Genomic DNA, 18,676 nt, shown 5'->3' with positions numbered 1-18,676 from the left:
TCATCTGTGATGTTGCTTGACTTACACTTGCACTGCTAACAGACTACATGAATATGTGTCTATTTAACCAATATTTACTGTGATCCTTATTTATTACCTGGAAAAACACATCTATCATTAGTCATACACACCCAGATATGCCTGCCACACATTTTGCAACATTTCATAATGTGATATTGCACAGGTAGATATGCTTTTCTGCATTTCACCATGGCTAGTATGCATCCCCACCCTGTTTGACAACTTTCAATTACCTGTGTTGTGCATTGTGCTGTCTGTGTAACTTACATGTTCTTACTGTTTTTTCCAACCTTCATCTGTCATGTGTTGTTACATTTGCCCTATGGCTATACCTGTTGTGTTAACTTTATCCTAATTTTTTGCTATCTTTAACTTTCCTTCTGTTCTTAAAAAAAAAACATCAAAACTGTGGCCTATTCCCATTAAAAAAAATGTTCATGTCCCTCTGACTTTCCCTCAGATTTTTCTTCTTCAACCATACTCCACCCCCGGGATTCATGAAGCTTGCGCCAGGCGCAGGCATAGCGTAGGCGGTATAATGCCAAATATGGCCGTCGAGCGATTCAGGTATGATCCAGTTCCACGTGCACTTCTGGCATATGCCAGAACTGTGCAGCCCTCAGCTTAGGTATGCTAATCACCCCATGCGCCGTGCCGCATCATGCAAATAAAGGTATATAGCGATTCATGAAGTGGTGCACACATAGCATAAGCCCACAGAAATGTAAACCAAAAAACACGGTTTACATTTTCCCAAACAGAACATCGGAGCTATGGAAGCAGCCCAGACTCATGTATTACAAAGTTAACATATTCCAGTGGCTAAATACACAGCCAATGGCATAAGAAAAGATGCACAACACCTAAAAAAACATTTAATGTCATGTCCACAGTAACGCAAAGTACAACTGCAGGGCATGTGTACGCAAACTGGAAAACAAAGAAAATATATACAAATGTCATAAAATCGCAATGTAATACAAATCAAGATTTCACCATAATACGCAATGGTATTCATGGTACACTACAACCAAGCTGGAAGGGTTGCTAAGGGCCTGTGACAGTGTTCGGCATGGTAACTATGAATTAGTAGTCAATACCATGCAAATGAGGCAGGTAATACTGAATCACAAATGTCCCGCCGGATTAAAGATGCAGTGCTATAACACCGAGGAGTGGCTCAGAGGTATACATGACATCAGCAGTGGGGTATGCCACCATAGCTGTAAGCACATTGGAGCAATGCAAATCTGGCCTGGCTGTTGCTAAACAAAGCTGCAGGACAGGGGTGGGGAGGTAGGTATAGAATTGTTTAGCTGAGAGCACATATGGTGCCGGAAAGCGCATGTGTATGGGGATGAAAACACGCCCAAAACCTGGTAAGCAGATGCATGCACCACAAACCATAGCACAAACAGGAAGGATAGGGGAAGAAAAGAAGTAAATGCTGCAGTAGGGTAGTTGGAGTACAACTGAGCAATTAACACCTATTAACTCACAGCGGGCAATCAATGGCAGCTAACAAGTCTGCTCACAGAAACCTGCAAAACAGGATAGGGGAGGTGTCGGATTGCAAAGAAAGGAGAATTGTCATAGCAGAGAAAAGCAAACCTACAGTAGACCAGCAGCAGAACACATTACACAAGATAAGCCAGGTCTAGAAAAGTACAAATGAAAGCAGGCTGATGGATGCATGCCAAAAAAAAGTAGGTGAAATGTGAAGAAATGTACAGGGAAGGGCAAGAGGTAATCCACGGCAGCCAAATGTAATTCAACACCAAAGGCACCACAATAGTAGTTCCTGTAGTAAAACACATAAGATACTCAGTAGCTACGATCATACATACACACCCTATGACATCATCGATGCTCACAGCACAATAGTATAAAGTGTGAAAGCACCCTACACACACCTGTGTATTCCCAAACACTGCACCATAGGTGTAAACACATGGGGAAATTTTAAAATGTACATGTTGGGAGCTGCCATAGCTGTGATTCATCACCATGTGTTAGAGACTGACGGTGTTGTGGAGGATGATGCTGACAACCACCGCAGGCCTCGGAGGAGGAGGAGAAGAGTGTTCAGACCAAGGGTAACCTACCAGGGGCTACATGATCTGGAGATAGTAGAGCATTACAGGGTGGACAGGGACATCTTACAGCAAATAGCTGAGCTGTGCAGGCTATGCCTGAGAACCAGAAACAACAGAGGGGAACCCATCCAGTGGACACGAAGGTATGTGTAAGCTTGCAAATACTAGCCACAGGTACCTTTCAAAGGCCAACTGGAGATATAATGGGGATATCACAGGCATCAGCATTCAGGGTACTACACCAGTTCCTGGATGCCATGTTACCACATGCCAATGAGCATATATACTTCCCCCGAACTCAGGAGGAGTTGGCCAGCAATATGCATCACTTCCACCATGTGGCACACTACCCGGAGGTACTGGGTACGATAGACTGCACGCACATGCATATCAAGTCACCACCTGGTGATCATGGTAGGCGCTACATAAACCACAAGGGATTCCACTCCATCAACTGCCAGGTCGTGTGCAATGCCCAGGGCATTCTCATGGATGTGTGTGCTGGCAGCCCTGGAAGCTACCATGACTCCCATATCTGGCATGCCTCACAGCTGCATCAGGTATTTCTCAGGGGGGGACATCCCACATGGCCACCTTGTGGGGGATGCTGGCTATGCACTGGAGCCATGGATGATGACTCCCATCAGAAATGCACACACACCCATGCAAGAACGCCATAATGAGGCACACGCACAAACCAGAATCATCATAGACCATGTGTTCGGGATTCTGAAATCATGGTTCCATTGCTTGGACACATCTGGTGGAGCCTTGCAGTACTCTCCAGGCATGTGTGACCACATCTTCATAGTATGTGCCATGCTACATAATATGATCCTGCGGAAACAGCTGCAGCAGGGACAAAATGGTGAAGGCCCTCAAAGCCCACCGCAATTGCCAAGGCCATCACAGGCACAAAGGGATTCAGACCACGGACACCCTGTGCCAGCCCCAGTAGGCAGACAGAGGCATGCCCATTATGTCTACGCCTTGGCAAAGAGGGAACGTATAGCACATACTCTGACAGTGTAGGCCCCTACGGACTGACACACCTCTCCACCTGCACACACAGTAAAATGGATGGCACACCCACACAACCACCTGTAAATTGTAATGTATAGGTGGCCTACTGTGTGAATCCTATATAGGCAGCCCTCAAACATTGTACACACAACAGCTATTGGAACAGGGAATGTCAACACCTGAACAGTACATGCGCCTATCAGCATATATTGGTGCTGTGTGCATAGGTTCCTAGGTACATCGGTAGGTACACATCCGATTGTCAGAGGCCATACACCAAATGAGGCAAACAGCGTCTGCTGTTGCCACAACATTGAATAACCAACTGTCGCTCAGTGGAGCAGAGGCAATCGCGGGATCACATGTGTGTAAGCACTGTTCTCCACACACTCTGCAGGGATTCCCTGCTGTGTTAATGAGGGGCTCCACATAATGTTATCATGGATGTTGTGTCAAGGCATGGGGTGTACCCATGACAGGTATTCATCACCCCAGCATGCTCCACCTAGGGTCATTTGAAGGTTTAGCACATTATCATGTGTGGATCACTGTGATATGCATACCCAATGCTGGAGCACATCCAGTAAACATCACATGGACATACCATTATTTGGACTCATCCATATGTAAACTAAATGAGTTATCCATGTGAGTGCAGTATGGAGTAACAGCCGTAGTATACTCCACATACAAAATGCCATAGCACATGTACAAATCCCAGATGGCCAAGTGGTAAATGCAGTAACCGTTGTGCATGTTCCCAGTCCCACATGCTGCAAGGGATGTAACGTAATCCCGAAGGCACAAATAATTCATGTCAGATGCAGGTCATCAGATCATGTTTAGCACACGTTAGTGGGAATATGCGTTGCCCAGTGCTGGTAAGCATCGTTTAAATATGGCTATACGGATATGCGCAAAACAGGGCTAAGCTTCTCTGAATATCGCGCAGATCCCGGTCAATGATGTCCAGAACAGGTGAAAGCAGCGTTATTCACCCCTGTACTAATAGCGCCTGCTCTGAAGGGTAAAACGACCACTGCCAGGAGTAGAACATGCAATCATGTATACAATCACCTAACACTATGGTAGCCAGGATGCACCTACAGCAGGTGTGTAATGTGACAGGTTCAGACACAAACGTGCGGAGTCCAGGAAACAGTACACACCGACAAGTACACAATGAAAGGTGTATTTTGCCTGTCACTTTCTCTGTCAGATATATATATATATATATATATATATATATATATATATATATATATATATAGATATATATATATATATATATATATATATATATATATATATATATATATATATATATATATATATATATATATATATATATATATATATATATATATATATATATATATATATATATATATATATATATATAATACAGATAGAAAGGGTGATAGAGAGATATATGTTGATATATACGGATTCACTCATATCTGCAAATATATAGATAGGTCAACGACATTCATAAAACCTTGGAGGTACAAATAAATAGGATACCCCCAACTATGGAATGTGTCACATACCTACACGCGGCGTAACCACGAGGCTAAAAGACCAAAAGAACACAGTACCGGAACACTAGAACTGTGAGTAATATTATCACAATATGAAGGGACATTTAGTTACCGCTGCCGGTGTTGCGGTCCACGTAGGTACTGTGTTCAACTGTGTTTGTGATTGCCGTAATCTGTGTATGTGTGTGTTGAGGGTGCCGTGTGCATTTCCGTGTGACTGTAATGTGTGTGTGTGTGTGTGTGTGTGTGTGTGTGTGTGTGTGTGTGTGTGTGTGTGTGTGTGTGTCTGCATCATGTGTCTGTTAGTGCCAACACGTAGGTAGATCATTACGGTAGGTGTGGTCATAGCTAGCCGTAGGCATACGGTTACCACCTGTCCCACATTAGGAGAGACAGCCCCTCCCTGGGCAGTTGTGTCCTGACATAAAATATTACAAAGGGCAACTGTCCAAGATTGTAGGACATTATTATGTCCTATATATTATGTAATAGTTGCATTAAATAGTTATGCCTGTATGTAAGAAACGTAAATGTTACATGCAATATGATAAGTAGCCAAAGTCCTACAACAATAAGTATGTATTGAGGATAAAAGTATGCGCTATCCTGTGTACTGACCGTGGGTATGTGTCAGTCTGTAAACACTGATGTGTGTCCCGCAAGTGTCCCACAATGGCCATTTGAAAAGGTGGCAACCCATGCCAAAGAGGTTCAGTTACCAACACAACTGCAAGGACTGCAAATATCTGGGACAGAAATGCACGGGACAGCTGTCATTTAGTAACATTCCTTTACATATCACTGTAATTCCGGAGGTATGGGAGTATCAACCTCACCTGCATACTATACAGAAACCAATTAACAATGGCCCAATGTATATGCTCATAACAAAAGTCTACTAACTGATAGGTCTTTAATTAGGGAAGGAGCCCACCTACATATATGGAATATGTAGAAATGCAAGACCCACAAACCTGTATTTGCTATGTACACCCACCTACATCCCCCACACATGAAACTATAGCAATACAGACTGTAATTACAGCACAAACATCCAGTCAGTCAATTACATCTGCAGAAGTGTTAACATACCTTGTGAGAGACACATTTAAAGCTGCCATGTGAAATTTTAGTCGTTGTATAATGGAACAAACAGCAATGTTACAGGTTTTGTTTGCAATAGTCCCTTATCAGACTGTTGGGATGACAAGTGCACTCACATGTAGAACCACATACTCTAGCCATCACACACAATCCACGGGGGACATGAATCCAAACTATCAGTGTCTCTACACATAGCAGTTGCAATTACTCATAACAAAACCCAATACAGGCCGTCTCCCCGAAGGTAGGGCAAATGGGCAACGCCCAAGTGGAGAATTCAATTATACCCCACTCTTGCCATGTAATTGGAGAATGGAGCAGCTGCACAGCTGATGTGCAAGCAATAAGTCACTCAGGAACACCAATTGGCAGCAGGAAACCACATGTTACAGGTATCGACGTATATAAGGATGACTTGCCAGACATTCAAACCATATGCTCATACCATAGAACTGTTTAAGCAGTGTAAGAGAGATAGTCACGAAAGTCCGGAACAATAACAAGGTATGTAGAACACTCGGTATGTAAGTGTATGTATAGCCTGTCTTGTATTAATTATGTTAGTGTATGTATAGCCTGTTTTGTACTAATTAAAAGTGTCCGCAATGCATAATGTGGGAAAAGGTATTATGTAGTGATGTTTTGCTGAGCATAGTAACACTTGTAGAAATTGTGTGTCCTGCAGTGGGCCACAAGGCAAACATCACAGACACCACAAGGGATGCTACATGAGGGCTTTAAACAGAACAATTCCATACCACACGCCGTCAGTGGTAGGGTATGTCCAACAAGTACGTGCCATAGCAGGGGATAGTATATGTCAATATACTGTCACAGTAGGAATGTGTATGGGCATATAACGACAATGACATGTCTAAGGTGGTCCCGCTGTGCAAGTATGCTTTGCATTATGGGATACTATGTAAAATATGTGTAATCTACAGTACTGTAGGTAGATATGTCAGATATTCTACACAGCATAACAGGCATATCATGCATACCAAAGGTATCGTCTATTGGCATGTACAATATACAATAACAGTATACATATGGCTTGTATTCACGGGACACTGTAATAGCATGATAGCTAATCTAAATGGAAGAGCTACTCAATTAACCATGCACAAAGGACATGTAATAGCTTCACAGGTTCATAATGGGGTACTATGCAGTCTGGCAAGTCTATGTGTAAGCTCAACTACAGAGTTCACACCAGCGGCACCTCTCTAGGGTAGTGTCCTGTCTGTGAACAGCAGAGCCATGTCTTACCTGCACCTCTGCACAGTACAGCCACTGCAGTGATCCCTGGCATACATGTGTCTCCCATCCACCAAGTGAGGTATCACATGAACAGTGCTACTGAGTGTCCCTGCGTGATGTACATAGGAATCATGTTCCAAAGCATGGTGAGTGTCTGGTTTGGGTATGTAACCCTCAAGCACATCCCACTCATCATTGCGTGTGTGCACATTTCCATGAGCATGTTGCTGACAGTGGCTTTTGCTTATGTCGCTTATGTGGAGTATATCCATGAATATTGTTGTGGACATGGGCCCTGTCTGTTCAGCGGAGGTCACCCCTGAGTATGTAGTATGCAAATGTGTACAGACATGGTGTCCGTCGTTCTGCCGCATACGTCAACTGTCGGAGCTCAATAAACATCATGGCGTGTTAATGTTGTTGTATGTAAAGCTGTAGCTGTTGTGTAAGGCACATCCTAAACGGGGTGTTGTACCCTTGAATGCGTGTATACGTCTGGAGTTCAGAGGTACAATGGGTGCCTATGTTCCAGCTACAAACCCAGTACAGATAAGTGTGGCCATGTAGAAGGATATCCACGCCACAGTGGCAATATGGTTATCAAAGGAGTGGGTGCGACATTCGTGTGTACTATGATCATGTACAATGTGACATGTATGTAGGGGACTACCACCTATGTGATAGTCAGTGGGTGAATGGTGTAATGCAAAGGGGATGTTCATGCACTTTGTGTCATGCAGCCTGAGGCCATGATATTGATATCAGGTATCCGTCACAGTGACACCCTTATGGAGGGAGCCAGTATCAGCTGGTGGATCAATCATGGCACTTTGTATGCAGTTGTCTGTAAAGCTAGGCAGGGAAAGTCCTCTGTGTTAGCCTGTACCTCAGGGAAGCATATACCGAACATGAGAGGCCCTATGACTGAGGACTGTGGTACGCCAAGTGTAACTGAAATACAGTAGGTACTATGGTATGCTACCCTCATTGTGTGTGTCCTGTCCGTGAGCCACTTTGCATAACATCCTGAGACATAGGGGTCAATGTGTAGGTGGATGTGTATGTTGTCAATACCAGAATGGAGAACGGTGCTGAAAGGCAATGAGAGGAAAATGTAAGCTGTGTGGACCCCCTTACCATCATCAACTACCCTGGAAACTGTATCAAAGGAGTCCACCAGGTGCAGGAGCCATGCTCTGGCCCTAACAAGTCCAACCTGGGTGGCATCAAAGGACTGGAGCCCACCAATGTCTCTGTGAATGACTTCCATGATGATGTGCCCCATAGCCTTGCAGAACAGTCCAATCAGGTGTATAGGGCAATAGTCCCCCTCGTGCATTGTGGCGCCACCTGTGTGGAGTGTGATAACTGTTGCTGTGTGCCATTCAGGGGCCACAATGTCTGATACAAGGCTATTACTGAATATGGTGGCCAAGTGGGGAGACATGTCGTTCAGAAGTTTGTGTAAATCACAGCCTGGGATGTTGGACGGTCACATGGGGCCAGTGTTCCAGGCCATATAGAGTGCAGGTTAGTACTGTGTAGGTGTGACCGCAGGGACACCGCAATGTCCCTGCATGGATTGTGTCCCTGTAGGGAGTGAGAGAGTGTAATGTTAGCATTGAACCCTTCTGCTAGCATTTTGCCAACATCACCTGGTTCTGTAATGTTCATGAGTAACTGTTGTATGTCAGAGCAGATGTGGGTATTGCCATTGACTACTGACATACCTCCATAATGCCTTGTGGTACACCCTGGAATGTGTTGCAGTAATGTTTACGTAGCTAGTTTTAGAGTATGTGATGAGGGATCCTGTAGCCCTACTGAGGCTGGCCAGTGAGCTACCCCACCCATGGGATTGTACTCCACTTTGCAACAGCCTCCACCTGTTGTTGTAAATTATGTCCATGGAACCATCATGGCTCTGTGTGGAATAGCATGATCCATGCAGTCGTGTAAGTGCTAATGAAGTGCACTGGGGTATGTTTCAGCATTTGTATGTGCATTGTCCATCTGCACGGGTGTCATGATGTTAACTACTGCTGTCATAAGACATCTGTAGTAGGTTGTAGTACTCTTGTACTGTGTATGCCGTGAAGGGTGTGGTGCCGGGATGTGGATAACAAGGGTGATTAACATATGTTCGGAATCTACCAACGAGGGGATAACCCCAGATGTGGAACACCAGTCACATATTGGTAGTGTCCATGTCAAGGATATTGTTGGTCTTGGAGGTGATGTGTATGGGTTGATCCAGCCGAGTGGAGGTTATGAATCCTGGACAGCACTGGCCCAATGTGTCGGTACATGAGTGGCTATCACAGTTAAGTGTGGGGTAGTGTCAGTCTCACATCAGTAGTACCTGTCTGAGCCCTACTGTCCAGTACACCATGAAATGAGGTCTGGTAACCATGGGGTATGTTGTTGAATCCGTAGCTGGTTACAATGTGTATAGCAGTTCTGGCCACAGTTAGTTGCACGTGGAGCACCTCTGATGCATTGTGCTAAGTAACTAGCCAGGATGTGTGTACAACATAGTGGAATATGGGAACACCTCAGCTGTGGGTGTGCCAGTCCAGGTTACATGAATGAAAGGTATGGTCTGTGTATAACCTGTCATTGCAGGTGTGCTCTGCAGAGCCTAGAGGCAGGTCCCAGTCACTGCAGATATATTTAAGTGGTCCATTATAAGGAGTGCCTTGCCTGCGTGCATCAGAGATGAAGATGTCAAGCATTGCGTCACATGACCCCATGTTTTTCTTGCCTGTTCCCATTCTGGTGGTGAATGTTACTGGAAACTGTGCAAGACAGGTAGTACAGAAGCAGCAAGAGCCTTACATGTTATCTGTACTCCCAGGGCTGACAGGTGCAGGTCATCTGTGCCAAAGCATCGTGTTTTGTTGACCATGTCTGTCAAAGCAGACAGATACCAGATGCCTGTGGAATGACAGCAGAAGCATAGGCAACTGTTGAAGTGACACAGTCAGTCATTGTACAGTGGTAACAGGTCCGGATGAATGCATAATGCTCCCCAGGGCTTGGCCCATACCTTCAGGGCTACAAGACCGGTGAGCTATTGCATGTCCCTGCACACATAGTCTGTGAAGTTGCATCTCAGGGCAGTCACACTAACATGGAGAATGACAGTCAAATTGTACCTGGTGAGGTGTGGCATGGGTGCATACGTTATGTTGCAGAACCAGTTACCAACAGCAAGATGTAAGCGACTATCGCCTTGTGTAGCCTGCTGAGTGGAACATCAGTGTGACTGCCTACAGAGTCACCTATGACAGGTGTGTTGTGTATGTTATAACACCCTATTGGCTGTATGTGATGGTCACACATAAGTCTGTGGGCTATAAGTTATTGTTGTTGTGTTTGGTGATAGGGGCTGCCATTGGTGCCTACACAGAGTATGGAAAGGTAATGCACAAGTTGTACTCGTATGTGTGGCCTGTGGTGGTGGAGATCTTGTGAGACTATGTGATGAGTGGGGTGTGTTGTGAATGTTACACATCCCCACATGATTGTTAGGTTTAGTCAGGGTTGGTGACAACATTACCCCCAGCAGGGCTGCATATGTGCATCTCCCACAGGCTGTAGTGCCGTAGACTGGGAGGTGATCATTGACTGTGTACATAAGACAATTGCTCTATTGCCACATGTACGACATATTCATCATATAGACAGGCAATAGCACTGGTACGTGACAGTTGGACATGCCTGTATATACAACCATGTTTCACAAGATATGTGAGTTACGTGTGTACAACAGCTGTTGTTCTGTAAGCAAGCTGGAAATGTAAGGACCGACAGTGTACTTGTGAGAAATGTTGTGGAATGCATGCTATATTAATCAGTAGCAGGAAAAAAGGTCCCCTGCATGTAGGCAACTGCCAGGCTCCAACCAGAAGAGTACAAAAAACAAAGAGCCAGCACAATTGACTTCACTTTGTATTCATAAATACATACAGCAAACAGACCGGTTTCGGCTGGATAAACACAACCTTCCTCAGTGTAAAAAACACAAACAAATAATATGCTGTTTAAATAATATAAGGTAATTTCCCATTGGAAGAATACTCATAAATATTCATTAAGCCCTGGTGGGAATAAACCCCCTAACTTGATGATCCACTTTCTTTCTTTATTATTTAAGATATTATGCCATTCAGTTTTATTTAGTCGATTATATATCTCCATTTTGAATAAAGGTCTCAGTTTCATACCTGGGTTTTTGATTTCTGAGGATGCACTTGCTCAAGATGTAGTCAATTTTTGTAGACTGCTTAACCTAAGATTATATTTTGGTGATTCTGGTTACAATATAGACCATGGTAAATTTATTTACCACAAATCCAGTTTTGTACCGCCTATGCATGACACAGTCCACCGATTTTTAAATAGTGTGCTTAAGGATTTACACTACTTCAGTTCTGATGCTGTTGTCAAATATAACAATGTATCCCCTATGGAGAGACAGGCTATATGTGATTTACAGAATAACAGAGAGATTGTCATTACTACAGCTGATAAGGGTGGGGCTGTGGTTGTGCAAAACTGGACGGATTATGATCAGGAGGCTAGGAGACAGCTTTTTGATACTAGATACTATTCTCTTATGTCTGTCGATCCGACTTCAAGATTTGTTAAATGTATAAAGTGTTTTCTTGTTGATGCCAAAGAACGTGGTATCATCAATAATGAAGTCTTTCAACATTTGTCTATTGTGGATTCTCATGCACAATATATTTACTTTTTACCAAAAATCCACAAGAGTGCTGTTAATCCTCCCGGCAGACCCATAGTATCTGGCAAAGGCTATGTTACTGAACCTCTGTCCATGTTTTTGACCAAACATTTGAAACCATTATTACCTTTTATTAGATCTAGGTTAAAGGATACTACTAACTTTCTACAAATAATATCTGATGCACAACTAGAAGATGATTGGCTCTTATGTACATTAGATGTGAGTGCACTTTACACGAACATACCTCACCAGGCTGGACTGAAAGCTTTGGCACATTGGCTAGATGTTGCTAAACTGTATTCTCCATTGTTTAATTCTTTTTTGATTGATATGGCCAGATATGTCCTGACATGTAATGTATTTAATTATAAAAATCTGTGTTTCTGGCAAATTAAAGGTACAGCTATGGGGGCATCTTTTGCCCCCATATATGCTGACCTTTTCATGGCTTATGTTGAGTCCAAAATTATTTATGATGTTTCCAGAAACGCCTTTGTACAAGACATGGACATATGGAGGCGATACCTAGATGATGTGTGGTTGGTTTGGAGGGGCAATGAATCTGGACTGGCTGACTTTGTTTCTTATCTTAACACAAATGAATGGGGACTGACATTCACTGAACATCATGATAAAAATGATATCACCTTTCTGGATGTTCTTATACATAAGTTACCAGATGGAACTTTGGATAGTGAAATGTTTAGAAAGTTCCCACAATATAATTCAGTCCCACACGCTTCCAGTTACCATCCACCACACATCACTAGAAATATTCCTAAATCACAGTTTATAAGGGCCAAACGTATCTGTTCCAAGACACACACATTTTGTTTGAATGAGAGAGACCTAACGGACAGATTTATACAAAGAGGCTACCAGGTTGGCAACATTGTAATGGCTAGGAATCAAGTACATAGCATGGACAGGTCAGAATTACTCCAATATAAAGATAAAACTACTGTTGCATCTTCTACATTAAGATTTGTTACTACCTATGCTCGTAACACCAATAGGAATTGAAACATTCTTCAGTCTGATAATAATATTGCTAATTTTATTCCTAATAGATGTATTTTTTCATATAGGAATGGAAAAAATCTGAAATCCTATTTCAACCACTATAAGCACTGTGACACTAAATTCCCCATACACAAACAGACCACACTGTCAGGTAAAGCCTTATATGGATGTTTTCCATGTGGCCACTGCTCGAATTGTAAATTTGTGACTACAGCTAAGGCTTTTTCTAGTAGAAATTGCTCCAGGGTTTATGATATAGGCTTTTTTGCCAACTGTAGCAATGATTGGGTTGTTTACCTTGCTACTTGCCAATGTGGAGCTTTCTACATAGGACAGACATCCCGTCCATTAAGATCACGGATTTCGGAACATATAAGTAACATCAAACATAAAAAAATGACAAATGCTTTATATAAACATTACTTATTGCATCTCACTGCACAGTTCAATTTCATGGTGATTGATGTTATTCATGGTAATCGACTAAATAAAACTGAATGGCATAATATCTTAAATAATAAAGAAAGAAAGTGGATCATCAAGTTAGGGGGTTTATTCCCACCAGGGCTTAATGAATATTTATGAGTATTCTTCCAATGGGAAATTACCTTATATTATTTAAACAGCATATTATTTGTTTGTGTTTTTTACACTGAGGAAGGTTGTGTTTATCCAGCCGAAACCGGTCTGTTTGCTGTATGTATTTATGAATACAAAGTGATTTTGAAGTCAATTGTGCTGGCTCTTTGTTTTTTATATTAATCAGTAGCTCATGAAGTGCTCACAAGTTCTGAACAAGTGCTGAGCATGAAAATACAATACAGATAGAGTGTTGGATAATATCAACCCACAAGTGGTGACGACAGTCATAATTGGTGACACTGCACTATTACCCTGCTGAGTATGGTATGTAAGTCCATGAACCATTATCAATGTAGATGTTAGCAGTACAGATGTACATGACAGTACCGATGCTTGACTACATATACATTCGTATGTCACAGGAGTGTTCTACCAGTGGCCTTTTGACAGAATCAACACTACAAAATTTGCCAGAGTGACATGTACATATCATACCAGTGCCAGCTACAGTAAAACAGGGTTAATGTGTTGTACTCCACCCTCATTGTACCCCATACCACACAGACAAATGTGAGGCATCTGTGTATGTAAGGATGTGAATGGCCATGACCTATGAGCAATAGCTGTCTCAGTGTTGTGAACAACATACATAATGGGCTTTGTGGGTGAGGTGTGTGACATATGTGCACATTCTGACAGATGATATCAGCATTGTCACCGCTAAGTGAATATCCCTGTACCCACTAACTACCACCTAGGCTGCGGTCAACATTATGGACACTGTGTAAGGGATGGTGCTGTGCAGTTCACCTCCCTGAGTTGGTGATGTCTCCAGGCCCCTTAGGTAGTCATACGAGGTACCCATGTCATGACAGGGTGCCATCCATGAGCATGGAGATCATTGGACAGGCATACACAGCACTTGGGTGACCAATATTGGATCACATATCACCCTTAAGGGCTATTGGCCGTGCATGGATGGGTGATACCAGCCTTCACAATCCTCACTTCCACTATGCAGCATGCTGTCTACCTTGCATAAAGACATGTGCTACACTATGATGTTGGACATGCTACATGTCCATATCCTGATCTGAAAGACATACGTCATGGACAGCCACCATCCTACTACTAGGATCACCACATGCTGGACAGATCCCTGTGCCATACATGTGACATACTCCCACCATACCATGCAACCCTGTCCATCAAAGCTGCACATGTCATCTTTGTCATACATGGCATGATGACTGCATGGTAGATGTGGTATCAACTGTCTGGATCAGTAATGTGGCACTGATGCACCTCGCAGTGGCAAAATGGCTGTTGGTTACAGCTAGGAAACCTTGCCCATACATGCTATAGTTGATAACCATCCCTGCAAATGACGTCCGACTAGCCATTGTCCCATGTCTATCACATGTGCAACACAAGCGATCTGTGGCAGGATGTTGAACAGCTGCACAGTGCCGTGTAAATGTATATGGCAAAACACATGCATGTAAATGTTTCCATGCATATGTGTGCATTGTCACTGCTCAAGTCCATTAAGGCAGTGAATGTGTTGATATGTGACATATACACAGCATCAAGGTCAACAGCATTACTGTGGACACATCCAGGCATGTGCTGATAGGTAAGAACACCAGTGCAAGAAAACAGACATGCCCACATCAAGACAGCATTCACATGGAGTATAAACAATGTAATGAGGTGACACACATATATGGTGATGATATCCAATGCATAACGGGTGTTACATGCGTGTGACACAAACATGTCAGTCGTGTCAGTGTCATGATGATCTGCAAAGATAACTGCAGATGTACTAGATTTACTAGAAATGTATGTGCAGCAGTATCTCTGTACATCTCTGATACTGTGGCCAGTCACCATCATTATGTCTTACAGATAATGTCTCGTACACTCCTGCCAGCATACAGCAGCCAGGAGGATGATGTCCTCATCCCGTACCTCCATGAGAACTACGAGGTGTTGTTCAGCCATGTACCACAGCTTGCCCAGCAGCGTGATGACCTGTGGCAGGATCTTTGCAGGAGGGTGAATGATGTGGGTGGCCATAACTGCACCTACCAGCAGGTGCGCAGACACTGCATGGACTTGATACGACATGCAAAATGGTGTGCCACTGCAATCGCAAGGGAACAAGGTGGAACAGGTGGTGGGCCACCAACCCAGCCCCCACTCACACACACCGAAGAGCTACTGGCCAATCTGGGGATACCCTCAGAACAGCATCCACAAACACTAGCTGCCATCGTGGAGGTGGGTGTCTCCTAACCAATGAGCCTGGAGTTGCCTGGTAAGTCAGTACTGCACATATGACTATTATATCCCATTTAGTTGCATGTGTCACTGTACATTATGTAATGTAACATCATATGCAAGGTATGTTGACACACATGCTGCATACTACAGTATGCTACCCTGTATATGCACACATGTGAATACTATATGCTATTGTACAGGTGAATGTGTTAATATGCACAGTGCACCCTGTGGCTGTCATACAGTCATGAATAATGTTCATACTGCTGTGTCACCCCTATACAGGTACCTCTGGCACAGATATCAGTCCGTTGCAGGTGAGACTGTCATCAGTATCAGGCATGTTAAAGCCTAGAGCTATTCACCATGTGGCCAGTTAACACTTGTACACTTGATGTTTGGTCCAGTCATGATATACAGGTCGCATCACCCATCATTCACACTGGCTACCCATGTGCAATATATACAAATGAAATGATACACTGACATGAAAATACAGTATTTGTCATTGCTACATGTGTGGACATATGTGCTATACATTGGAACAACACGTATGGTACGCAAACAATACCACACAGTGAGCTGTGATATGGGCAGCCCACAGGCGTTACCATTGTGTTATATGCCCCTGCAATGGGTGCACACATTGTGATGTGCCATCTGACATGTCCCAGACATGTAGTGTTCTGGCTGCAATATTGTCACATTATCCCATAACCCATACCCCACATACCAAACATACAACCCGTTGTCTTCATAGCCCTGTGGATGGTGACATATCTGACATCTATGGGTGTATGTCATATGGGACAACACAGACATGTGAGATAGAAGGCCATAATACACATTTGGCCAACACATGTGCACCCATGGCCATGGGGGATGGCCAGAGACACGTAGCCACACAGTAGATGTGATGTGTATACACCCTGTTGCACATTGTCCACACATGGTCCAATTAAAGCCTTAGTTGACTGATTATACAGTTGATGTGGTACACTGGACATCCTAAAAGCCTGTGCACAGCTAGTGGAGGTGTCACTGAAGTCTACCATATAAGATGTGTTGAACATCACGACTGTGTCATAGCATGACAGTAGTCACCTGTACAGCTTACACATACATTGACACCACATCAGGCCACAGATACTGTACATTTCCCTTGCTGCTGAAGGACATCACCGTTAGCTGTGCACCTCATGTGTGTGGTACATCAATGTCATGTGGGACATGGTGAATTGACAAGTCTGCTATGTGTGGACATGGTTGCCAGGCAGCTAAGACACTGTAGTAGTTGTGCAGGGGTGTCATCTGTAGGTCCTTCAGTGACCTGTCACATGGCACAGCATAGTTTGGTGTGTATACACCTCAGCATCGTGGGTCACAATCCACAGTTATGTCATGGGTATGCATGCAGTTATGGGTATGCAATGTGTACATATTATGCACTGTATAGCAATATAGACGCATCATAATGCCATGCAATGGCACAGTGTTTGTACTTCACACTGTATAGCAATGTAGATGGCTCACACTACCCTTTCCATGCTCATGCATATTTGCTAAACATGCATTCTATCTGTAGGGCATACAGACATCACCGCAATGTGATGCCCATTACGACACTGTACATGTGTCAGGACACCATTGTGTCAGACATCTATGCATGTTAATGCACACGTCAGCAGATTACATGTCAAGGTCACGTCAGCCATGTGTACTGTTATCCTGTTCTGGTCCACATGGTGTATCACAGGGATGCATGCATACTACCATGATTGTGTGAACTGCATGGCTACTGATATGACACCTGCTTGCTGTAGTGTGCACCCCAGGGAGGTATGCTAACTAACACTATTAATGTCTGAGCTGCATGCCGTCTGCTGTATCACATGCATGCTGCATGCCGTCTGTCAAATCACATGCATGGTGTTTCTGTGTGTTTCTGTGTGTGTCTGTGTGTGTCTATGTGAGTCTGTGTGAGTCTGTGTGTGTGTGTGTGTGTGTGTGTGTGTGTGTGTGTGTGTGTGTGTGTGTGTGTGTGTGTGTGTCTGTGTGTGTGTGTGTGTGTGTGTGTGTGTGTGTGTGTGTCTGTGTGAGTCTGTGTGTGCCTGTGTGACTGTGTGTGTCTGTGTGACTGTGTGTGACTGTGTGTGTCTGTGTGACTGTGTGTGTCTGTGTGACTGTGTGTGTCTGTGTGACTGTGTGTGTCTATTGTAATTTAGTGTTTTTCTTTGCATTCACATGTGATGTAGGTGCGTTACCCTTCTGATGTTAGTGTCCCCACGGATACTAGCAATGATGAACATATGCATGAGGTACAGGCAGGGTTGTCAGGGTCTGAATCTGTGCCAATGGTTGCCATCCCAGCTATGTCCCCCTCTTCCCCGCACACAGTTCTGCTGCCAACACATACCGCATCACCAGTGGCCATAGAGGAAGGACAGTCAGCATCTGTTAGCATGGAACAGGAATGTGTGGTGGCTACAGAAGGTGTGTTTCCACACCATGGTGTCAGTGTAATGACTGCAGATGTGCCACACAGGCATGTGGCTGGTGCTGCTCGTAGGAGGACCTCTGGCAGACATGCACCTGCAGGACAGAGCACAGCAGCTGGTATCACCAGACGTATGTTCCAGACTGTAATGGCGGCACAGGCACGGGCTGAACAGCAGAACAGAGAAGGGCAGAGGCTGCAGAGGGCTGCTAGCCATACCCTAAATAACAACATCCAAGCATTGTCAAATGCTCAACAGCAGATTGCTGATGTTCTGGACAGGTGACTGGGTGACATGGTCAGAATCCTTGACCGTGGCATGGCAATCCATGAGCGTGAGCTGTCTGTGCTGGAACATCTGGTAGGAGTGAGGTATAGGCCACGTGGACATAGGCCAGCTATGCCACCTAGTACAGGTTAATGTGAGCGTGCCACCTCATATGCCCACTCACATAGTGCTGGTAGCAGTAGCAGTGCAGCTGGTGCT

The sequence above is a fragment of the Protopterus annectens genome, chromosome 3.part0 (assembly GCF_019279795.1).
Source record: "Protopterus annectens isolate FY-2018-M chromosome 3.part0, PAN1.0, whole genome shotgun sequence".
Lineage (NCBI taxonomy): Eukaryota > Metazoa > Chordata > Ceratodontiformes > Protopteridae > Protopterus > Protopterus annectens.
Note: the sequence above shows the minus strand (reverse complement) of the source record.